This window comes from Pleurodeles waltl, chromosome 7 (assembly GCF_031143425.1).
Source record: "Pleurodeles waltl isolate 20211129_DDA chromosome 7, aPleWal1.hap1.20221129, whole genome shotgun sequence".
Lineage (NCBI taxonomy): Eukaryota > Metazoa > Chordata > Amphibia > Caudata > Salamandridae > Pleurodeles > Pleurodeles waltl.
The window spans coordinates 1,216,622,902-1,216,648,579 of NC_090446.1; the positions used below are offsets into that span (position 1 = coordinate 1,216,622,902).

The 25,678-nt window shown below is 45.1% G+C and overlaps 1 protein-coding gene across 1 annotated transcript in view; it reads left to right on the forward strand.

Moving 5' to 3' along the window:
- LOC138246112 (ketosamine-3-kinase-like) overlaps nt 1–25,678 on the forward strand; it is a 379,374-nt gene that overhangs the window by 214,960 nt on the left and 138,736 nt on the right. The window lies entirely within an intron of this gene.

The window sequence follows — 25,678 nt, forward strand, 5'->3', positions numbered from 1 at the left end:
GGCCATTTGGTTGCTGGGGGCCGGGCCAGATGCGTTTCCTGCCTGCAGTGCTTCAAAAAACACACAGTGCAAAACACCACCAGCAGTGCTGGTCTTCAGAGGGAAGTAGGGTCGGGGTCTGCTGTTGCTTGGTTTAGAGAGTGCATTTCATATATGATAAAGCTGTTCAAAATTCAGAACAATGTATTTCCTTATAATTAATGCATTTCAGTTTAGTGTAGTAAATTAACCGTTGCATTCACAGTCCATAGGATGCTCCATTGACCCCCAACAGAGAGCTTACATTACAACCTCAACCCTTCGTTGTCTTGGTGTACACAATGAAGTATGTCACACATCCCGAGGCACCGCGTAGTCTCACAACATAAAGAAATTGCCGCTTCTCCTAGTAGCATTACCTTAGCACTATCTCTGTGTGAGCCCTTAAATGATCCTTTCACCCCTTTCTCAGTCTATCGCCCGCAAGCACGAGGAAGATAAAAAGTTGTGCAAAGAGGTGGGAGGGTGAGGATAAACATTACTGAGACGAATGCAGTGCTTTAAATGGGCCGGTACGGTCCGGTTCGGAGTACCGGCACTTTTTTATTTTGAGGAGGAGAGTACATTTCCTTCTCAAGAAAAAGTTGATAATTTTAATTGGAGAGTACCGGCACTTCTCAAAGTCAAGCAGGTACTCTGTAACAGGGTACCTGCACTTTTATTTTTCCGTTTCAAGCACTGGACGAATGGGCACATTTTGTTTTTCGTTGTTGGGTCACGTGGTGCAAGCGGGGCGGTGTGACTTACCTCAGCATGGAAGTACTAGAACATGTAAGGCTATTCGGAATAAAGATGTTTACCAGAGAGTAGTCAATGCATTAATCCGCAGCTTCCTTGCAGCGCCATCTTAAAACGAACTGTGAACCGAAATCTAAGACTTCAACTTTACTCCACTTATACATTAAAACATACAATTAATTGAAAACTGCGCAGTACTGCATGAGATTGTTTCGTGACCCTAGAATTCCTTTACTGCGGAAAACTTTTTTTCTCGCCATATGACTGATATCCCGGTCATTAGTGTTTTTTTTCCAACTGCACTCAAAGTAGTACATCGCGTTATATTTCTCCTAAAATTGTTTCGTTGTTGCCTGTAATAGCATTCATGCCTGTCTGGGTCTTCCCAGTACAATTGAACTATTCTATATAAAATGTTCCAATACTCTTGGCCGATTATTAATCATCTTGGACAGTGGAGAGGGGTTGGATTTCGCCACTCTTCCCCCTCCCGGCCCATTAACAATCTTGCACTGACCCACTGGCTCACGCCCGTGTCACTGAGCTGGCCCGGAGAGGCAGGGTGGTTCATTAATAGTCTGGTCATGCCTCTTCCTGAACGTCTACACAGCTAAGTAAAACAAGTGCCAGAGGGTCCTCCCCCAGCGCACCCAATCCACCCCATGTTTAATTACTTGAGCATGGGATCAAATTGCAGTCCGTGTCTTAGTATAAGTCACTTCCGGTTTCTATGATTTGTATTGAATTTTCATGTTACAGAACTTGAAGGGGTTTACCCACCTTGAATTTATGATAGCTGTCCCTGCCCCCCCCTCCCACAAACCCTGCCCACGTGTATAGTGCTGCCCTCTGCTAGGGTCTGGCTAGCTCGACTATGCTCGCGCCCCATTAACAGGTACCTCTCATTCTCCAATAGGCCCAAGGCTCGAAGTCTGGATAGGTTAAGCCTTCTTTTATCTTCCTTCAGATATGTTAGAGCTGAGTTCCATATTCCGTTAAACCTATTGGCCTCTCTCCTCAGGTCATTTGCTATCTTTTCCTAGAGCAGCAGTTGCCAAACTTTCTGGAGCCACAACGGTCAGTGTTGTAGCCCTTCACGAAAGACCCACAATGGTCTGCTTGGCAGGGAGGAATACATGGGATATCCTTATCCCCCTGCTTTAGTGCAATGGATAGGTTTCCGGTACGGACATCCTTAAGCTGGTCATTGCCAAGTTTCTTTCTGCAGCTCTACTTTAATATACAAGCCAGCACCTTACCTCAAAACTCCTTGATCTTAGAACATGTCCAGAGTATACGCATAATTGTATCCAATTCCTTGCATTGTCTACATGACGTTATAGGCCATGTCTTGTCTGTTATATGTAGCATGCGTGAGTGTAGTGCCACTGATACAGGATCTTGCAGAATGTTTCTTGCCCCGTGTATATGAAATGTGTCTGCTCCTGTGTAAAGTCCATCCCACTCTTGTGTTCTAGTGAGGTATAAAGTTCTTTCTTCCATTGCCTTTTGTACGCAAAACACCATTGACGGCACCATGCGTAGTCCCTGGTCTCTAATGTTAATCTAGTTATAAGGGAGACGTATGTGTTTCTCACTGATGCTATTGCAGGACCAGAGCACTTCTTCCAAACAGTGGACTGTTACATTCTAGTCTAAGAAGCGCTTACCTCGGAGCCATTCAATCACATAGCTCATCTGGGTGGCTTTGTCATGGTAACACAAATGTGGCACATTTAGGCCCTCTTGTCTATGTTGTGTTGTACAGACTGGTTTGTGCAATCATGGCTTTTTCCTACGCCAGACAAACATTTTGCAGAAATCTTTTAAGTGTGAGTTTTGGCCTTTTGAGTGGGGAGTGTCAGGGCCTGAAATACATATATTTTCTTGGGTAGAAGCACAAATTTGAGTGATGCGAATCTCCCCAGCCATGACAAAGTATGACTGTGCCAAGAGTTTGATGCTTTAGTCTCCTTCAAAAGGATTTTTAAGTTGCTTCTGACTCATTCAGAAAGATTGAACGCTCAAGATATCCCGCATTAGTTTAGCCCATTGGCTAAATGGTGTCCGAATGGGGTCTCAGCCTGCATATGTGAGTCTGGCTTTTGCTCCCCCTACCAGTATTAACCCCTCAGATTTGCAAACATTAATTTGGAAACCTGCCAATGAGTGATATTTCCCTAGCACGTCTATTCATTCTTGTAGGAACTGTCTTGGGGCAGTGAGTGATAGTAAAATATTGTCTACAAGGGCTGATGCTTTAAATGTGTTTTGGGGGATGTCATGCCCTGTAATTCGCTCCTATACACTTACCTTTTGCAGTAGCGGCTTAGAATAGATTGTGTGGAGCATATGGGACAGAGTGCAGCCCCATCTCGAACCTCTTTGGATCTCCATCCATGAGGATATTTTCCATTCACCCGTATTCTGGCCCAGGGTGAAGCTTAGAGTAGGTCAATCTTGCCTCTGAATCTGTTGTTGATTCTCTTTCTAAAGAACACCACCTTCATCATGCCCCCGTCTACGCTTTCTCCATGTCTAGATTTGGAGTTTCTGTGACAAATCTATTACATGGGGGACCTTTCTGGTATTGTCGCTAGTTGTATTGGTCAGGATAAAACTTGTCTGATTGGCACGTGTCAGGAGCAGCAATACCTCTTCCAAGCGGGTTAACCAATATCTTGGTGAAGATCCTCACATCTGCGTTCAACAGGGAAATAGGGTGGTATGACAAGCATGAAGTGAGGTGCTTGCCTGGCTTTACTATCAAGGTGATCATTGGATTGACCCTAGAGTGAGAAAGCCCATTAAATACCTTTCCAAGGATTGGGACTATTAAGGGTGTGAACTGCTTGTAAAATGCTGGTGTGTAGCTGTGCGGGCCAGAGGATTTACCCACATTCAGGTTTTTAATTGCTGTGAGAACTTTGACGACAGATATGGGCTTATCCCGTTTTTCAAACTTTAATGTGGGTATGGTAGGCATGAAGATTGAATTCAAATAGATTATTAGTGCTGGGTATGTTGGGGAGAATGTGCACAATGTTGGATAGCATGCATGGAACAACTTTGCAGTTTTTACTCATCGGTTGTTTGGACCTCACCCTCCATACTTCCATCTTCCCCTATATATCTCTGTGCTCGTTCGACTCAGAGCTTATGTACCAGAAAGTTGCTTGTTTTGATGCCCCTTTCATGAAAACCAGCTCCTGCTCTAGTCAGGATATAGTAAGCGTTATCGTACTCTAGGGAGCGCAGCTGACCTTCATAGAAGTAAGCTTTGTTCCTGGAGGGAGTTGGTTTGGGTTTCTATCCCAGGAGTACCAATTACTCCTGGAGTCATTCAAAAGAATCTTCCCTTATATGGTGGAGGTGATTTGCCCCAGAACAAATAAATACCTCTTTCACAAATACTTTTAGGGCATCCCACACCACTGCAGTAGTCTGGTATTATTAAGGGAGAGGTATCCCTATATTGTTTCACGGATTTCATGGAGGGTTATTGGGTCCTTTAGGAGGAAGCCATGCAGACGCCAGGTGCCTCTTGCTCTCTCACTATTTTTCCTTGGTCATTTGCTAGTGAATTATATCATGCCATAGTCAAATACAGTTTCGGGTCCCTGTTCTACCTCTTGAACTCTCTTCACTAACCTTTGGCCTGACAGGACGAGGTCAATGCATGCACATGTTTGCTGGGCTGCTGAGAAATTATAGTATTTCATCGCAACTGGATGTCTGTGTCACCATAAGTTAACTAAGCCCGGATCATTGAGCAATGTATCTGATAGAGACTTCTAGTTGCAGATTCCTTAACCTAGAATTTTCCCCAGGCGTCAGTCTGGATCGGGAGATTTTCCTTTGAGCAGTGCCCCTGTACGCTGTTAGGTGGCGTTAGTTGACTCCATGTCCGTCGTTGGTGTTGTGGTCACCGGATATGATGTCATGGGTCATATATAGGTGCCACCCTGGCGCGCTGACGTAAGTTATTTTCTTTCCGCGCCAGCCTACATGCAGATTCAAAGAGAGCTACACCTTCAGTCGCTTTTTGACTGGCCTTTTGACTTTTTGTCGAAGTTTTTTTACCTCTTGGTGCATCGAGGTTCATTGTCTCGTAAGACTGCCTTTAAGCCCTGTTACTCCTGTCACGGCATGATGCCGGTGACGGATCCACACCTCATGTGCTGTGGCATTTGAAGCGAGTTCAAAACCCAAAGTTGTGCTCCGAACTGCTGGGCCAGGAACCCAAAGGCTTTGAGGGAGCGGTCCCTAAAGCTACTCACGGCCCAGCGTCCGGCTCCGTATCGCTCCCGGTCTCAGTTGAGAGGAAGGTCCAGAGACCACTTGCGGAGCCATCACCACTCGTCCTCGTCCCATTTGAAATCATCGAGACATTCAGGTAAGCACAGTAAGAAGTTGAAGAAGCACAAGTGCTCTTCGACTTCACCCCATCGGTCGGACGACGCAACGTGGGAGAAGGAGCGTCCTCTAGGCCTCTGTATTTGGAGCGTACTTCTGGGTTGACTCCGTGTCTCCCCGAGTTTCTGGGAGCCAGAGCCAATCCTGCCCAATTGAAGACCTTTTTATGATGCCATGTGCATCATCTTTGGGCAGCCCTCCTCTGTTGGAGAGCCTTTAGGCACCGCACGGTTGGCAGGGACACCTTCGGGTTCCATGCCAGCTGCTTCTGCCTCAGCTCCAAGGGGCACCCAGGGAACCGTTTCCAGATTCAAACCACCAGCAGCTGTACCATTTTGACCTTCCCCGATGACGGTTCCGGTGTCAACACTCCACGCAAGCCTGCGGGCAGCATTAATCCTATACTCATTGTCGACTCTGACACGGAACAGCATTGCTCGATGCTAATTACAAGTTTGGCAGGGGCCTTGGTCCCAAGGTCATATCCTGACCCTTTTTCTTAAGGGTACAAGTTAAATGAAGGCATGGAGGGGTGGCTGGACCCTTTAGAATACCAGCTTCAGAACCCTACGTATTGGGATCAGGAAGAGTCCAAGAGCTTGGTCATCCAAGCCTCAATATCCCCTGGCAAGTTCCCTTCCCCACCGCCAGCTAGGTTAGACAGGTGGGTTTTGCAGATAGTTCAAAGGGGCTATTCTGTCCCCTTAGAGACTACCCACTATCCATGCCACTATCCTATGATCAAATGACGGAGGATCACCCGGCACTTCTCAGTGAGAAGGTTACAGCTCTCTTGGCCAAGGGACCCATAGCGAGGGTCCCTGTCCCAAAAGCAGGTTGTGATTGTTATTTTTGCTACTTTCTGGTGCCCAAAAAGGCCAAGGGCCTCCCCCCTATCCTAGAGCTCTGGTCCTCCAATCTCTTCCTCAGAAAGGAGAAGTTCAAAATGCTTACTTTGGCTCAGGTCATATCTGCCCCGGGCCCAGGAGACTGGATGGTAGCGTTGGACTTGCAGGACACATATTTCCATACTATCGTCCAGCCTACTGACAGACGTTACTTGCGATTTCTGGTAGGTCACAAGCATTTTCAATTTACCATGCTCCACTTTGGTCTCACCAGCGCCCCTCTGGTGTTCACCAAAGTGATGGCTGTGGTTGCACCTCCTCTGCTCCGGTCGGGGTCTCAGTCTTCCCCTACCTCGACGACTGGCTATTGAATGCAGGCTCACTCCAGGCTGCCGTCTTGCCACCTGCAGACTACTGCGGACCTACTGCATTCACTGGGGTTCACTATAAACGTGCTGAAGACACACCTGTCTCCCTCTCAGATGCTCCCTTTCATCAGAGCTGTTCTGGACACAGTGAAGCTTTGGGCCTATCTTTTTGAGCGGCGAGTCCAGGATATTCAGGCTAAGATACCGAAGTTTCAGCCTCTATCCTGGATTGTGGTGAGACTGACTCTGAGGCTGCTGGGCCTCAGGGTTTCCAGCCTCCTGCTGGTGATATATGCCAGATGGCATATGCAGGCTCTGCAGTGGCACCTGAAGTTCCAGTGGGCCCAGCATCAGGTAATCTCTCTGACATGGTCCAGATTTCAGAGGGGACTGCGCAAATCTGCAGTAGTGGCTTTCGAACCGCGATTGGGTCAGAGGCAGATCCCTTTCCCTTCTCCAACGAGATCTGACCGTAGTGACAGATGCGCCACTCGTGGGATGGGGTGGCCACCTGGGGGAGGCAGAGATCAGAGGCGTCTGGTTGCCGGCAGAGACTGGGCTTCATATCAATCTTTTGGACCGCAGGGCGATCAGGCTAGCATTGAAGGCATTCCTTCCCTCTCTCAAAGGGAAAGTGGTGCAGGTATTCACGGACAACACCACTGCCATGTGGTACTGCAACAAGCAGGGTGGGGTGGGGTCGTGGACCCTTTGTCTGGGGACTCTGCGCCTCTGAACATGGCTGGAACATCAGGGCATATCCCTGGTAGTTCAACATTTGGCGTGTTCTCTGAACGCCAGAGGGGACAAACTCAGCCATCAATGTCTGATCGAGCACGAATGACGTCTCCATCTGGAGGTGGCGCAAGGTCTGTTTCAGCACTGGGGAGAGCCTTGGTTGGGTCTGTTCGCATCCACAGAGAATGTGCAATGTCATCTTTTTTGCGCGTTGGAGTTTCCAAGATGGCACTCGCTCTGCAACCCTTTTAATCTTGAGTGGAACTCAGGTCTCCTTTCTGCCTATACCAGTTCTGCCCAGAGTTCTCAGGAAGATTAATAACAACAGGGCCAAAGTCATTCTGGGCACGATGCGTATGATATCCAGTGCTCTTGAGCATGGCCATCGATCCTCCGGTCAGACTGTCCCTTTGGGAGGATATTCTGTCGCAGCAGCAGAGGATGGTTCTCCACCTGAACCTGTCCAGTGTCCGCCTTCTTGCTTGGAGATTGAGTGGCAACAGTTGACAGCTTTTGACCTTCCGCCCTAAGTCTGTAATATTATCTTAGAAGCCAGGCATCCGTGAACCAAAACGGGATAGCCTGTGGATGGGACACATTTGTGGCATGGTGTACAGAAAAGTCTTTCTGAGGCTCTTTTATTTGTTCTTTCTCTGGCCCAGCATGGCTCTGCTCAGGGCACCCTCAAGGGTTATTTGTCTGCCATCTCGGCTTCCCTCAGATTGCCTGACCAGCCCTCCTTGTTTAAATCTTCCATTGTTGGAAGATTTCTTAAGGGTCTTATCCATCCGCCTCTCCGTTCATAATTCCCTAATGTGATTTGAACTTGGTTCTTAGTTTTCTGATGTGTGCTCCTTTCAAGATACTTCACAACTGCTCACTTCACCTGCTTACTCTGAAAACAGACTTCCTTGTACCTATCATCTCTGCCTGCAGAGTGAGTGAGCTGCAGGCTCTTTCTTCGAAGCCACCTTTCATCTCCATCCACCCTGACAAGGTGGTGCTTTGTACCAGGGCTTCCTTTCTGCCTAAGGTAGTCACAACCTTTCATGTGGGCAAATCCATCACATTGCCTACTTTTTATGCGCCTCCACATCCTTCTAAGTAAGAGGAGAGACTCCACCATCCGGACCCAAAAAAGAGCGTTGGCGTTATATCTTGATTGTACCAAAGAGTTCCGGGTGGATGATCAACTCTTTGTGGGTTATGTGGGTGTGAAGAAAGGTTGGGCAGTGCAGAAGAGAAACATCTGTAGATAGGTTGTTCTCTGTATTAAAATTTGCTACACATTGGCTAAAAAGCAACCCGCGAGGAGTTTGCGTGCTCACTCTACCAGAGCAACAGCTGCAACCACTGCATTAGCACTCAGAGGTCCAGTCCTGGACATCTGCCATGCAGCAATGTGGGCATCCTTGCACACGTTTACCAAACACTGCTGCCTTCTCTTTCAGGGCTTTAGTTCTGGCAGACCAGGGTCAGTGTTCTTCATTGCTCTGCGCTTCTGCTGTGGAAAGTCATGAAAAGAAACTGAAGTTAGTGCGCCTAGGTGGTGCCAATATAGGGGCCATGACCTCATATCCAGGGATCATGATGACGGATGTGGAGTTGACTGATGCCACCTAACGGCATGCAGGGGTACTGCTCGTAGAAAAATCTCAGGATCCAGACTGACACCTGGGGAAAATTCTAAGGAAAGGAATATGTAACTAGAATATGCTTCTAGCAGATAATTACTTACTGAAGGTAAGTAGCTTGTTCTTTACCACCAGCTGATTGAACTGGTGTCCCCTTTGCTCACCAATTATAACTAGAATGTCTGAGGTCCAAGCTATCTTGTTTATTGTTTGGATGAGTAATTTCTCTTGCCCTACATTTGGAGCGTAGTTGTTCGCTACAGCAATTGGCTGGCCCTTGCCTTCTTCTAGCAGGACCAGCCACCAGCCACCTGCCTCTTTTTTCTATTTTGACCACCCTTTCTACAGATTTATGTTTTTTATGGAAAAGTATGGCAAATCCAGCTTTCATGGCAGGGGAGGCTGCATGGTATTGTGTAGGTAAGTGTACGAGGTTAGTTGGCAGTGGTCCTCCCTTAGCAAATTAGTCTCTTATAAGAGACATATATCTGCTCCCAACTTCTTGAGTCCCCCTGTGACACTCAAATGTTTTGCAGGATTATTTTGGCCTCAGAGATTATATGTCACTATCTTCAAATGTGTGTTTCTATCCATAGCTTGTGTGACCATGTGGAAAGGTGCCAAATATGCAGAGTCAATTTCCGCTGAGTACAGCTCCATCTTGTGATATGCTGACTTTTTAGTAGTGTGACTCTTACCATCCCCTAACCAATGTGAGAAACAAAGGCAACATAAATTATGGACTGTGACCTAAACCAATACTAACTGTTTGGTTAGGGGCGAGTGTGTATGGAGGGGTTGTTGTCAAGTTTTTCTCCTTAAACATATTTTTTGCACTCATCCTACCCCCCTACTCCTATGTGGCCCTGGGATTAGAATGGGGTATTACAGCTCCATTGGCGTCCACCATCATGCCCCATTGAGCCCTCCCCACCTCTTACCCTCCAATTTTATAATCATTCTGTGGTTGGGCATCACTTCTTTCACTGATGGGGTGTCACAGTTGTCCAGTGTCACAGTTCACTCAAATCCTGGAGGAGACTCCGGGCTTCCTACCCATCCAAATGTCACAAGTGAGACAGCACACTTTCGTTGCTTGCTGTGATATCCTCTCTGTAGGGATTATATTTCCTTTGCTTGCTGTTTCCCATTCTCCAACTCTATCTTGTCATTCTCATGTCTGATATGCCTGCTGATGTTTGAGAGTGACTGTGCTCCCACAGTCCCAACAAAGTGTGTACTTTCTCCAGATAGGCATGGAATGAGATGGGACAGCCTGATTCAAGACATCATGGGATGGCCCTCATTTTCCCTGTCTTTGAAGAACTCTGTGTGTTCTGTCCCAGTTTGATCAGTTCCTGGCTTGCACGTTCTAATATGGCTTCAAATAGATTTTAGACGTAACTTGCAGAACTCCTCCGGATTTCTCCATGGGTATCCCCCAGATGCAAACGTTATTTCATCATTATCAATTGTCAAGATCTTCAGGCTTTTCCTGGAGGATGATGTGCTGCTGCTCAAGTGTGTCCATGCGGTGCGGCACGTGGTCGCAGTGGTCCACTTATTTATGAAAACCCTTCTCCATGTCAATCTGCTTTGCTATTCAAGTTGACTATGTCACAACGCAAGCCTTTAGCCTTTGTAGGCCCATCTTGACCAATTGGATGTCTTCCTTGATCTCCCAAAAGGGCTTGTGCAGAAACCCCTCAGTGACCCTGTGGTCAGTCCGAAATTCCATTCCATAGTCTGGGCCTACCTCAGGAATGACCACTCCCCTGTTCATCACTACCCCAGGGGGGGTGCTCAGAGCTCCTCCAGGTAGGTGGCCACTCGATTCTACCATCTTGAAACCAAGATGTGCAGAGGCCCCTGGGAGCATCTGAGTGGCCAGGTTAGGCAGTTGACGTCACAGACTCCTCCTGATAGTTGGTCACCCTGCTAGGTGACCAAACCCCCTTTTAATGGCTATTTGGGACTCCCTTGAGAGTAGGTCCCCAGATTCTACGTGCAAGATTCCACCAGGACTCCGCTGCATTGTTTACTTCATCTTCTGGCCACTGGAACCGCAACTGGACTCTTCAGGAACCAACGCAACTGCAACTCCGGTGACAACTTTGCTTTGCAACATTGTTTCTCTGGCTCCTTTCAGCAACAGCAACATTTCCCCAGCTGAGCATCCTCCAAGGGCAGTGGTACTTCAGCCTGCATCAAGAAGCAAGAAGGAATCTCCCTTGGATTGAAAGAGTCACTCCTCTACATCTGCAGGTACCAACTGCAACAATGTCCGCCTGCGTGGATCTGCTCTCCTCTGGAACTACATGGATCCTGCATCACAGGTGGTGGTCTGGAGAGGTCCCCTTGGTTTTCTGTGCCTGCTGTCCAACTTGGGAGACAGTAAGCCCTTTTCTCTCCTTGTAGGACAGTATCCCTGTGCACTGTGACTCTTGCAGCTACCAAAGCTTATTTGCTCTTGCCCCAAGGGATTTTCAGACTTTGAGCAGCCCAGACACTCAGCACTTCTTCCTGCCAAGCACAGTCTCCTCGCTGCTGCTCCAGCGACGTGGGACTCCTCTTTAGGTGTGCTGACTGGGCCTCACTGCGACTTACTGTGCCTGCTGCGACTGCTTCTGTTGGCTCTCTCGACTGACGAGGTTCACCTTGGACTCCCCTCCCCAAGTCCCCTGGGCCTTGCTGGTCCTCTTCAGCCTTGCAACTCCTCTTTTGCTCCTCTTGCATTTGCCAAGGCTTGTTGATAGTTCTCTGGCTCCATTCACTATCTGTAACCCGACAACTGACATGGGACACCATCTACACCCCTCCAAGGACTCCTCTTCAGCTCCTGGGTTCCACAGCTGGTCTTCATCTCCCCTCATTGACCTGGTTCTGCATCCATAGAAGGCTGGACACTCCATCGTGGACTGGACTCTGTCCTCTTCTTTTGCAAGTCCTCTTCTACCAGAATCCACCTTTGGTTTCGTCTTGTCTGGTCCTGTTCTTGTACAATCCTTTTTCCGAGTCCTCCTGTTAGACCTTGGAAGACCAGGTATTTACCTCTGCTCTCCTAGTTGCTGGGGGTCACTCAGGTATTCACCTCTTGGGATTCCTAGTTCTTCCAGCTCCCCTCTAACAACTCCACATCCTTGGGTGAGGGACTGTATCTCGTATTCCACTTTCTTAGTATATGGTTTGGCCCTCCCTTAGGGCCCTTTCTATTTTTACTAAGTATTGCGAATGCTTGTTGTTTCTATGCTATTTTCAGATTACTATTGTGTATATAATTAGTTTGTACTTACCTCCTTTTTGGGGGGCTGCCTATAAGTAATCTAGTGTTATGTTACTATAATAAGTACCTTTATTTCTGTTACACTGTGGTTCTTTCATGTGTGATAAGTTGCTGTATGATGTCTCATAGATAAGTCTTGGCTGCCCATCCATAGCTACCCCTAGAGAGATATTGCCTACACTTCTCTAATAAGGGATACCCGGACCTGGTATAAGGTGACAACACAATAGGTGTCTACCACACACCAGGCCAGCTTCCTACGTCTACCACACTGGGGTCTGTCTTCCACCCCTGCTGCCAGTGATCCTAATAATGAACACCTCCTCCCCAAACTTGGTAGCCTTGTGTCAGTCATGTGGGGTTCCCCCTCCAATTTTTCTTATTTGCCTAGTGTTCCCCACCATTGCCACTCTTTCACCCAGAGCATATGGAAGCAGCATGATCTGGGTATGGACACGCCCAACCAGGAAATTACATGCCCATACGGGCACCACGGGGGGCCTTACCTACCTCAGCCCATGATGTCCACGCTCCTGGAGTATCACTCTCCTGTCCTCCGTGGTCGCCATCTGGCTTCTGGCTTGTGACCAGTTCAGCAATGTGGCAGCCAGTTCTCCATTATTCACAAGGTCCTCTCAAAATCTGCACAGGATCAGTGGGCTCACTGTCTGCACCACACACCTGGATGGCAGCCCCAGAGTTCAGATATGCTGACGATTCCAGGCCCAGACTGGGATCCTCATAGCTACTTGTCTTATCTTAGGCTCCTGGCCACACACCTCAATAGGTCATTTTAAAATCACATTGCACGATAATTCTAGTATGTGTTTTTTATTTATTGTTATAAATCAATTTAAAAAAGAACTATGCTTACAGGTAAAGAGCATAATAGGTGGGAGCTTTGCAGTCTGATGTACCATATTTTTGCCTAATTGATAAAACGTTTCACACAATATGTACAGTGCCCTTTTAGTTAACCTGCTGGGCTGCCAGTCTATGACTGCCTGTCTTTCTTCTCACATAAACCTTCCAACTTTAGATGCACTTTATGACTCAAAATCTAAAAGGTGCACACAATTACATATTTATTCTTTTTTATTTATGGCATTTGTTTTTCATAGACTTATCCACAAGGTGCCATGTGCATCATCAGACTTCTGGATGCACATTTTAATGATGAATCTCACATTATCTGGAGGAGTGGTCAAACGTTTAGGCACAGCAGACAGTGAGCATTCCGAGGTTGCTGGGCAGGGGGACCCCCTGCACTGGTTTCTCCCAGCCTTTCCATGGCAGGATCCCCGACAAGGAAAGGCTGGCGGAAACTGGACTCGTGATCAGCGCGGCTGGGACTGACCACAACTTCAACCACCGCCATGCCACTGGGAACCATGTTCCTGGTGGGGACTGAGGTCCCCCGGTGGTCTGACCACCAGGGTCGTAATGTGGAAGTCTGACCGCCAGGAGTGCGGCGGTCCAACCTCCACCACAAGGCTGGTGGTCTCAAGACCGCCAGCCTCATGATGAGGTAAGTTTCATGTTGTAGGAAACTGGTCCTTTTTGCAGTTACCCCTCACCCCCACCACTTTTTGGCTGATATTGATGGTGACTTGACTAAGAGTGTGCTGGGATCCTGCTAACCAGGCCCTAGTATTAGTTTTCTTTCTGTAAAACTGTAACACTGTTTCCAGAATTGGCACACCTGTGGCACACAGATGAGCCTCTTGTAAAAGGTACCCGTGGTATCAAGGGCCCTGTGGCCAGGGATGGTCCCTAAGGGCTGCACCATGTATTATGCCACCCATCACCAAGCACATGTACATTGCCTTGCAGCTTGTGTGTGCTGCTGGGGAGAAAAAGACAGTCGGCATGGTACCCCTCTCAGGGTGCCATGCCCACAAAACACTGCCTGTGGCATAGGTAAGTCACCCCTCTAGCAGGCCTTACAGCTCTAAGGCAGGGTGCACTATACCACAGGTGATGGCATAGCTGCATGAGCAATATGCCTCTACAGTGTCTAAGTTCATTCTTAGACATTGTAAGTTCAGTGTGGCCATATTAAGTACATGGGCTGGGAGTTTGTTATTATGAACTTCACGGCTCCCTGCTGGTTTCACCGAAGGCTGGGAAGTTTGGTATCAAACTTCTCAGCACAATAAACCCATACAGGTGCCAGTGTTAGATTTATTGTAAAAAGCACACATCTCCCCCCTGCAGGAACTGTAACACTTGGCGGTGAGCCTCAAAAGCTCAGGCTTCCTGTTACAGTGCCCAGGGCACTCCAGCTAGTGGTGATGGCTGTCCCCCGGACAAAGCCCCACTTTTGGCGGCAAGTCCGTTGGGAAAATTAGGTAAAACAGGGAGGAGTGACCACTCCAGCCAGGACCACCTCTAAGGTGTCCTGAGCTGAAGTGACCCCCTCCCTGCAGAATCCTCCATCTTGGTTTGGAGGACAGGGACCAATAGGTTTAGGAATGTGCCCCCCTCCACAAAGTGAGTGGCCACAGAAAGGGTGTAGCCACCCTCAGGCATAGTAGCCATTGGCTACTGCTCTCTGACCCCTATAACACAACTAAATGTAGTATTTAGGGGCACCCCTGAACCTAGCTCACCAGATTACTAGCGACCTCAAGAAGACGACACAAAGAAAGAAGAAGGACTGCTACGCTGGCCCCGAGCAGTGAGACTGAAGACTCCAACTGCTTTGGCCCCTACCCCTACCAGCCTTTCTCCAGCTTCTGAAGCTCCTGCTACAAAAATGTGGCGCATCCTGCAGGACCAGCAATCTCTTAAAAACCCCAAGAGGACTGCCTGCCCACCAGAGGACCAAGATCTCCTGAGGACAGCGGCCCTGTCCACAAAGAAACTCCAGCAAAAGCTCCAGAACTGGCCAGGATCCGTGGGTCCTACTCACTCTGCACCCGATTCCCAGGGCCTGTGTCCAGGTGGCCCACCGGTCCAGAGCAGGTCCCCAGGTGAATCCGACCTTGTGTCCACCTTGGGTTGAGCCGCCTCTGGCCAACACAATGGCGCCTGCACACTAAATTGGGAGGATGCCTCTCACTGCGAGAGAACCGGACAAAGATTCCAGATGCAAAAAGATATCCTGCACCAGCAGCCTCCTGGGCTTGGAGAACTTCACATCGGTGCAGCAACATGCAACAGGTGCCCCCCCCTCCTCGTCCAGCCTGTGGTTTTCTGGAACTGACCCATTGGACCCAGCCTGCAGCCCACTTGTGACCCTCAGAGCCCGACGCTGGGTTTGCACCCTGCACCCAGCCGCCCCAGCTGTGTTTGGTACCGACCAGTGGCCCCCCTGGTGCTCTCCTAAACCCTCCAGGCAAGTCCTCTGAAGACGCCGAGGGCAGATCCAATTCTGAATGCCTCCAGTCTCCATAGGAGTCCATTTTAAATCTTGCAACATCTTTGATCTCTGATCCCAACCGGCCCGTGTTGCTGGTGTAGGGTGTTTGGGGTTAACCTGAACCCCAACCTGTCATCATCCTACCCACCGGACACTGGAACTGTAAGTCTTGTACTTACCTCGAAACTGTGCTAACTTTTCTTTCCCCCTAGAACTGTGTTTGAAAATTGCAGTGTCAACTTTTAAAATAGATTATTGCAATTTACTTAAAAAACGTTTTACTTGCCAAATTGAAACTAAGTGGTGTTGATACATATGCTTGCTACTCACTTGCAAATATACTTACCTGCAATCAGACTCTTGTGGTTCTAGAAATAAAGTAACAAAATATATTTTTGCTACATAAAAACAATTGGGCTGGAGTTAGTCACTGTGTGTATGATTCATTTATTGACTCTGTGTGTGTACAACAAATGCTTTGCACTACCCTCTAATAAGCCTAGCTGCTCAACCACACTACCACAAAAGAGAGCATTAGTATTATCTACTTTAGCCTCTGTTAAGCCTCTGGGGAACTCCTGGACTCTGTGCGCACTGTATCTCATTTTGATATAGTATTTACTGGGCCAGCTTCTTACACATAGTTAATGGTGTCATATACACCTGATAGGCACAGCTACACTAGGAGAAAAAACATAAAAAGAATATTGCCAGGATTCAAAAGAGTTACTGTTTCTGTGATGTATTTGGGACACAACCCAGACTGGAAATAGTTTTTGTAGGTTGTTTGCAGTAACGTGGGAAAGCAGTTGCAAAGAGACAGCTTCTTGATGATTTTTCTATCGAATGGAACTTTAAAAGCTTTGGCAATATATAGGTGTCAGTTAGTAGGTAGATCATTTGACTTTCTTTTAGGATTGAGGGAGGTGCAGCTTCTTCAAATGACAAGTTGATGAATCTCAGTCTAAGTGGGACTAGATCTTAGGCCCTTATTACGAGTGTGGTGGTCCCAGGACTGCCGCACACTCGCATTGACGGTCGGACCGCGGCATTCCAGGCGGTCTGACTGCCAAATCACAACCTAGGCGGTCCGACTGCCAAATTACAATCTTGCCGGTCGGACCGGCCTGAAGACCACCGTACCCACCAGGGACATTGTTCCCGACATGGTAACAGCAGTCGGGGTTGTACTCAGTCAGGGCAGGGTGAACTCAGCGCTCCCTGGCTGATTACAACCCCACTTTCTGCCAGCCTTTTCATGGCAGGGACACTGCCTTGAAAAGGCTGGCAGAAAGCCAGTGCTGGGGGCACAGGGGTCCTGCATTGCCCATGCCCTTGTGGCATGGGCCCGCCTGCCCGGCACTGTCAGAATGCGCGCTGTCTGCTTTGCAGACAGTGCAATTTCCAAGGGTGCAAGTCAGCCCCCTCTGTGCTACGGTATAGGACTCGGATCTATTAAGGGAGCCGAGTCCTATATCGTAGCACTGTTCCCGCCGTACTGACCAGAAGGAACGCATATTGCAATGTTCCAACCGCCATTGTAATACGCTCGGGGGGGACATCACCGCCATGGCGGTGGCATCCTCCCCGTAAGTTTGGCGGTCTTGCGGTGGGACTGTCAAACTCCTAATGAGGCCCTTAGTCATCAGAGTACATTAAGGACTTAACTGAAGTTATGATTTGTTGGACAGATTGGGGGTTAAGTGTTTTGAAGGATGACTATTTAGGAATTTTCCAATTAGCGTTTTAAAAAGAGCAGAAGATTGCAGTTCTTTTTAGTTTTTTTCTGTATTTTTAATATAAAGAAGACCACCTTATTTAAAATGGTGATGATTGCAAATAAGCTTGAGATTTCTGGTTCTGGTTTGAGTGGATGCAGCACTTAAAAGTTTGAAAGACCATATTTGACTAGGTAGAAGCTTTGTTGATTTTTTGTTTTAAATAATTGTCTTCGGTTACAAGAACCAGGTCCTTTTGATTTTTAGGGCTCGGCTACAGACAGTTTAGCTGTTGCAAAACTGTTGCTCCCTTTTTAAAACATACTTAGTTTGGGCTTTAGATCAACCCCCTGCCCATCAACGGATAGATGGCTTTGTGGTCTGTCTCAGATATCTGCTCTTGATTTTAATGGTTGCTATCCCTAGTCTTATGTTTGTTCCACCCAGGAGCATCTCAGTCTCACAGAGTGCTCAATAATGGGTTGGATCCTTCCACTGTTGACGTGAGGGAACTCTTTTTTTTTGTTTTTGCTGTTCAGCACTCCATGGGACTGCATGTATCCCCTTGTTCTCTCCCCTGATCATTGCACCACTAATCCCTGCACCCCACCCTATAGCCTTCATTCACTACTCCCCTCGTCCATTGTTCTGTAATGCCTACATTTCCATGCCATTGCACCCAATACTTCCCAGCCATCTCCACCCTGATTTCCATTTTCTAAGAACACCCAGCAGCTACAAAATGCTACTGGGCCTTTTTAGCACTGCACTTTCTTTTCCACTTTTAATTTACTGTTCTATAATTGCAGTCAGCCATGTTGCAACAGTAAATTAAAATTGGCAAAATGAGCACCAGCATATCATGACAGATGCACATGCATGAGTTTACGATGGATGTGCACATATGCATACAGATCAGTGGATTCTTGCTCACACATGTGCACGATGCAAGTGCACACAAGCTTTACACATGAGTAGGCATCGTGGCAATTTTGTTTTAAGAGAAAACCCATTCCAAGATGGCTGACTATGTGTCTGCACAGGTGTGCACATGAATCTTGATGCATGTCTGTGTCCTTACGCATCAGCTGCCGTTTTATGTTGAGTAATGCTAACCAAAATAAGCACTGGCAAAGCCATCAGCTTTGTCTATTGTAGCTGAAAACTATTAGTTTTGTCAATGCTTGTTTGTTGTGGGATTTTACTGATTGCAAGGTTTCTCCACTCTTTAATATTGCACAAGGTTCACATGGCATGAATTGATGGTTTCAGATTATCATTCTCTGCAGTTCTTGACACACTACATTTCTTCAAAAGTAGTGATAAAAAAACAATCTTTGCAGTGGTTCTTCGGGACCTAAGGGGGAAGTTGTGCAATGGCAACCAACAATAAGCATTGCATTCTTAAGTTACCAATGAAGGTACTTGCATACTATGCAGGAAAAATTGTATGTTTTACTGACCATGCCTAGTGCTGGGAGAATCTGTATGTAACCATGTCTGCAGAAATTCAATATACATAAAAAAGAATGTGCAACGATGGCCACTGAGCTGCTTTATTAGTAAACAATACATACATAAGTCACATGTACGTTCATAGGTACCAAGGACAAAACTGGCCTTTAGGATGAGCAAATGCATGTAAGGATGGGAAAGATGAGCGGTCTACCATTAATATGTTTTTCATATTGAACATCAAAAGATCTCAAAATTAAGTATCATGACACCTGGAACAGAACTATGGGAAAGTTATATCTGAAATCAGAGGGGAGACGGCAGCTGGTATACTGTACATGGAAAGTTTGGCAACATTTTTATATATTTTCTGTAAGAGACCTGTTAAGGAGAAAAACAAAGCAGGTTGCCCAATTTGGTGTATGGCTGAAATAAATACATTTATATACAGTGTCATGCAGCAAAAGTGATGTAACAGTGTCAGGCAGAAAGTAGATATGTTATTACCTCATTATTCATTTCTTGTATGAAAGATTTTAAAAGGGAAAAAAACTGCCCTTCCTTAATATCCTACCCAAGGATGTGCGCCATCCACCGTCCATCCTGTACCTCTACCCTAGCTCTCCATGCCTCGATATCAACATCATAAACCTCCTAGCATGAAGGGATTTTACGGTATGTGTTATGTTGTGAGACTACTGATCTCTCCCGGATCAAACTATTGTGACACCCCCGAGAGGGGTTTTGTAGAATAGACCGCTTGTTAAAGTGTATACTGGTTGGTGCAAGTGACTTAAGGAGGTGAGTCAATAAAAGAAACCTCCCGCCCAGCAGCGAGTAACCAGCAGAGCTGTGTGGCGTGACGTTAATTAGCACGCAGCATGAGAAGCGCACTGCATTCAGTTTGGGCCTCCACCACGAATCCCCTAGCGTGCCCACTTCAGCACGTAACAGTATGGAAGGGAGAATGGGCATAACAAGGATGATCAGTAAGTTGTCCAAGGGCTATGTCCATGCCCATTCCTTTATTCCAGTTTTATTCCATAAGGATATACTAAAATGTCATGTTTCGATCACACAGACACAACAGCATATGACATCACTAAAGGAATGTGCCATACTTCAAATGCTGTGCACTCCAGAGGTAGTGTAAAGGTGTGAATGCAACCTGAAAGTCTTATCATTCAACAAAAGCCCTTTTTTGCACAGTGCCCTCAATGCCAACTGGTAGCAGGGTACAGTTCACATGTAAACTCTCCTAGCAATGCTCTCAGAGAAAAAGGAAAACCGAGAGTCATCACATTATTTGTTAGACATCATTTATATTGAGAAAAACAATGTCAAAAACCGACAACCACAATATTGCAACTATGTATATATACATATACATATATATATATATATCTTTATATATATATACACACACACATACATTATTATATATATATATATGTATACACACACACATACATTATATTCAGGGCTCCCGGTTCTATGGTATTTTTTCTTTTTTTTACATTTCTGTCTGTATTTATGCATGTTTATTTTTTGTTGATTTTGTCACTATTTATCCATATTTATTTTGTGCTTAGTGTAAAAAAGTATCTGCAAAGGGTATATTTCCACATTTATTTAGCAACAAATGTTTGCTGGTGTTTGAATATCCAATGGATTTTAGCCAATCACAGTACAATAGAGTCATTGAGGAACAACGTAAACAGCTGTACTGCTTCAGTTAATTAAGCTTCAGTTGGAAACCGGCTTCATTTTTTTTACTTCCCTCCATGTCATCCGAACAGTTATTAACCTAGCACTCAAGATTGACATTAGTGAGCACTGTCTAGAAGAAAACCTATTTTCTGTATGTATCTGCATTTAAAAATAAATACAGACAAGAAAAGTGGTCTGTATTTATCTGTAAAAATCGGTAAAAACTGGAATCCTTAATTATATTTTAAACATAAACACTAATTAACGTTAACCATAAGGGGTAAAAAAAACAATCAAACTACTTTCCAAAACCAATGAATTAAACTTGAAAATACTAAAAATGCTTAACAAATAGAAAGTCTTTCCCAATTAACAAACACAATAAGAAGGGCACAAAAACACAACAAAATTTAATCTTAAAAGTAATTACAGCAGGGCAGCATCACTGTGCCAGATTGAAACTCAACATAAGAAGAAAACTATACTCCAAAGGACCACTAAATACAACAGTCAAAGGGCCTCATTACAAGTGTGGCAGTCCGAGGACAGTTGGATCGCTGCATTCCAGACGGTCCGACTGCCCAATTACAACTCTGGCCGACCTGACTAAAGACTGCTGTCCCTGCCAGGATAATGCATCCCAATGGGGTGACGACTGTCAGGCTTGTAACCAACCATGGGAGCGCTGAACTCCGTGCCACCTGGCCGATTACAACCCCACTTTCCACCAGCCTTTTCATGGCAGGGACCCCACAATAAAAAGCCTGGTGGAAAGCCAGTGCCTGGGGTGACAGGGGGCCCTGCACTGCCCATGCCCATGGCATAGGCTGTGCTGGACCCGCCACGCCGCAGAATTACAGGCGGTCCGACTTCCAAATTAACCTTCCGGTCGGATAGGCCTAAAGGCCACCGTCCCCGCCACGAACATTGTTCCCGATGTGGTGACAGCAGTCAGGTTTGTACTCAGCCAGGGCACAGTTGAACTAAGTGCCGCCTGGCTGATTACAACCCCACTTTCTGACAGCCTTTTCATGGTAGGGACACCGCCATGAAAAGGCTGGCAGAAAGCCAGTTCTGGGGGCCACAGAGTGCATTTCGAGGGTGCTGGCCAGCCCACTCTGTGCTATGGTATAGTACTCTGCTCCATTAAGGGAGGCAAGTCCTATATCGTAGCAGAATGCTCTATTACAATGTTCCCGCCGGTCAGCCCGGTGGGAGCATTGTAATAGGATGGGTGGACATCGGTATGATGGTGGCATCCTCCCTGCAGCATTGGCGGTTGGCTGGTCCAACCACCAATTTTTTAATCAGGCCCAAAGTATGCTATAAAAAAATCACCTTATGATAAACACAAGCAAATAAAATTAAATAATGATAGTAAATAATTAAAACAATGCTATGCATTTATATCTTTTAATCAAAGATACCTCCACTTCAAGAAGTCAAAAGCAAAAAAGAAAAAGAAATCCAAGTCACAGACATCTAAAAATCAGAAATACAAGAAAGACAAAATCGAAAGTATTACAACTAAAACACAAAATTAACATTAAAAGTAAAAATAAAGCATAGATATAATATAAGAATACACTAAAACTAATAAACACAAAATAAAAAATAATACATAATCAACTGGTGCAACTAACATATCTCTTCCTCGCAGCAAACTGCAACAAACTTCAATTTTAAGCAAAATCTGAAGCAAGTAGATTTGGAAAACAAACATCTTCAGAACAACCGAAGTACAGACAACATCCAACATGTAAGTAAAATTGTGCAGCTGTAGTTAACATTTTTAAAGAAAGCTTCAGACCATGTACTATATTTTAAAATAATAAATGTACATATACACATATATATTTTATCCTAAAACCCACAGATTTTTGGAAGTAGCAACATATATCAAATCCCAAATAAAGGTTGCTGTTATTATGTCATAGAGGGTATACTTATAGGAAGGAAAGCACCGTAACTGAAAAACTCATTATAGATACATCAAATATTCTGAAAATGCTTGCTAAGGCAACCACTAAAAATGACGTTGTAGAAAATGTTAGTGGACATAATCATCTCCTTAATATTACAGAAATAGAAATGCAGAATGTCTTACAGGACCTGAAAGAGGCCAGAACAAACTCACAAGAGCGAACAGGAACGATACCAGGCCAACTCAATAGCAAGCCAACTGCTTTGCAAACCAAACCTACAACTATTAATTGCCAGAAACACTTAGAACATCCAGAGCAACACTATTAGCACCTACAAATATGAAGAAATAAATATATCCCAAGAATTACTGGCCACACATAAAAAAGACTCTTACTATATAGCAACCACAATAAGGATAGAAGAAATATAATTTATACTAACACCAATCTGCTAACCTTAACACAATATAATACATGGATGATGAATGAGACATGTAAGTCTTGCCCTCCAAAATTCATTGAAATATGTAAAGTACTTGGTCAATACCAAAATACTAACATTTCATTAGTGTATGCACCATTACCTAACAAAGTGCAACTTACAATGGAATGCTAATGTGTAAAATAACAAACTTAGAACTACAACACTGAAAAAATGAATCATTTATTTTGATTACACAATTATTTCAACTATACTGAAAACATACCCACACACTGCGGTTCAGGGGTGCTACTATCAAGTTAACCAGAGCCTATCAAGGCACCTACAAAACAAAAACACACCTAATATAGAGTATGCAATTAACCTAGAATAGGCACATGAAAATTAAAAAAAAACGTATAGCGTTACCATAAGTCCCTTTAATAGAAGACATCAAACAGTATAACATTTTAAGTGAATCCCCCTGTTATCAAACAAGTCTAGTTCCATTCATGGATTACTTTGAAGATGCTTGAGTTGGTCAAATGCATCAATCAGAACACAGACAACAACCCAAGTGTCATATTCCACGGTGGGATGTTTATGACAGCACCATATACCAAAAAGCAATGACAAATAATGCAGTCGAAGTGTGGTAGAATTATTTTAAATTAACTCTTTGCAGATGCCACCCTACACTATACTGATTTTTAGAAATACCTAAAAAAGAACAAAGCTACCAAGAAACTAAGGGCGTGATTCACGGTGATGGTCAGACCGCCACATTACTACTCTGGCGAGCGGACCCATAATGGTTCCCGATGTGGTGTCGGCGGCCTAAGTTGTAATCAGCCAGGGCAGCGCTGAACTCAGCACCGCCTGGCTGATTACAACCCCACCTTCCACCAGACTTTTCATGGCGGGGACCCTGTCATGAAAAGGCTGTCCGAAAGCCAGTGCCAGGGGCCACAGGGAGGTCCCAGCACTGCCCATGCCCCCCGGCCCAGCAACCTCAGAATGCGCTCTGTCTGCTTTGCATCCTGGGATCCTTAAAGGAGCCAGGGCCAATATCCTAGCACTGTTCCTGCCGGTCAGCCCGGCAGGAACGCGTATTACAATGTTGCTGCCGGTCAGCCCGGCAGGAACATTATAATACACTTGGGGGGGAAATGCCACCACCATGGTTCTCTCTGCAGCTTTCCCGTGGTGGGACTGCCAAAGTCCTAATGAGGCCCAAAGTATGGAGCAAATCCTGACTGAAATGCAACCAAAGGTTTCATAACAAAATAAAGCAAGGCATCAAATTGTGGTGTGTATTACTGTTTACTAATAACAAAGGCCTACCATATCTAATTACAAGAGCAAGAACTCTACTTTAAATCTATCACACTATTCAATAAAATGTAAGTCTTCAAAATAATCAAAATAACCAAATAACACACTTTATTACTTTTAATTTATAAATAATTTTAAAACAAATTTTACATATGAATCTGAAATTAAAATAAATATCCAATTCATAATTGTCGAGACCAATGATTAAGAATTTGCAATAATAAATATTGATTAATAAAGAAATGTACAAACCAACATAACATTTGTTAACTCAAATAACCAAGCACCTTTCTATAACCCATATACGTATCCACATATATAGAAAGGAAAGCATATTCATACATAATAACACAACAGGAATATATTAACATTTCCAATCCAATATTTTAAATGTGAAAATTAAAATTAAATTTACTATTTCATTGTTGAATCAGTGTAAATAAATCACGATCCAAAAGAACAAGTCCAAAAATGTATTGATAAATAAGATCCCAAAGAAATGCAAAAACACAAAAAGAAGACATCCTATAAGAATGCTTTGATCCATTTAATGCATTCAAAACCATAAAAAAATATTTACAGAATTAATAAATACTCCAACATTTAAAAAAAAAACTGGGAAAAAGAAAACAATAATTCTGGTTAAAAAATAAGCAACTAACCAAAAAATAAGTGCACCCAAGTTTTAAAAAAATTACCATGGGCAGAAAAAATCTGTAAAGAAAACTTCTTAACTCACCCAAACAACATTTATAACTTGCATATAAAACATAGCAGAAAAGCAAATCATTACAAAAAAATACATTCAGAAAAAACATATACAGTACACTTTGGGCCTCATTACGAGACTGGCAGTCCATGGGCCGCCAGACTTGCGGTGGCGATCGGACTGGCGACAACAGGGGTGGTTGGACCACCACATTATGACCATGGCAGAGCCACCATGGTCTGACTGCCGGCACCGCCCAGTTGCTGCCAGCCGATGGCCTGGCGGTGCTGGCTGTCTTAATCTGCCTCCGGATTACGACCCACGTTTCTGCCAGCCTTTGCATGCAAAGGCTGATGGAAACAGGGTGTTGAGGGCCCCATAAGGACCCCTGCACTGCCCCTTGACTTGGCATAGGCAGTGCAGGGGCTCCCATAGACAGCCCTGTTGCGCTTTTCACTCCTCGAATTAAGGGCAGTGAAAAGCGCAACGGGTGCTACTGCACCTGATGCACCGCAACTTTACCGCTGGCTCGATTACAAGCCGGCATCAATGTTGTGGCCTGTTTCCCGAAGGCCACACATGTTAGGGTCAGCGGGCGGAAAACCGGAGTGGCGGTTTTCCGGCCCCAACTCATAATTAGGGCCAATATATACAAATATTACAAATTACTGTCAAGACCTACCACATTAACACAGAATACAAAAGCATTAACTAACAAACTCTTGCCTACCTAACACTTAATACCCCAGTACTAAACCCTTAGAAAGTAACCTCAAACTAGTCCACAACCACATAAAAATTATGAAAACGGACAACAAAATCAAAGAAACTGTAAAAAAACTGGTTGCAAATGGACATAAATAAGATTAAACAATAGAATAAAAAATGTACGTTGTTTTATTATTGTTTGTAAATTAAAAAAATCATGGTAAAAATATTAGAATGTATGTGAACATAATGTGAAAACGGTACTTATA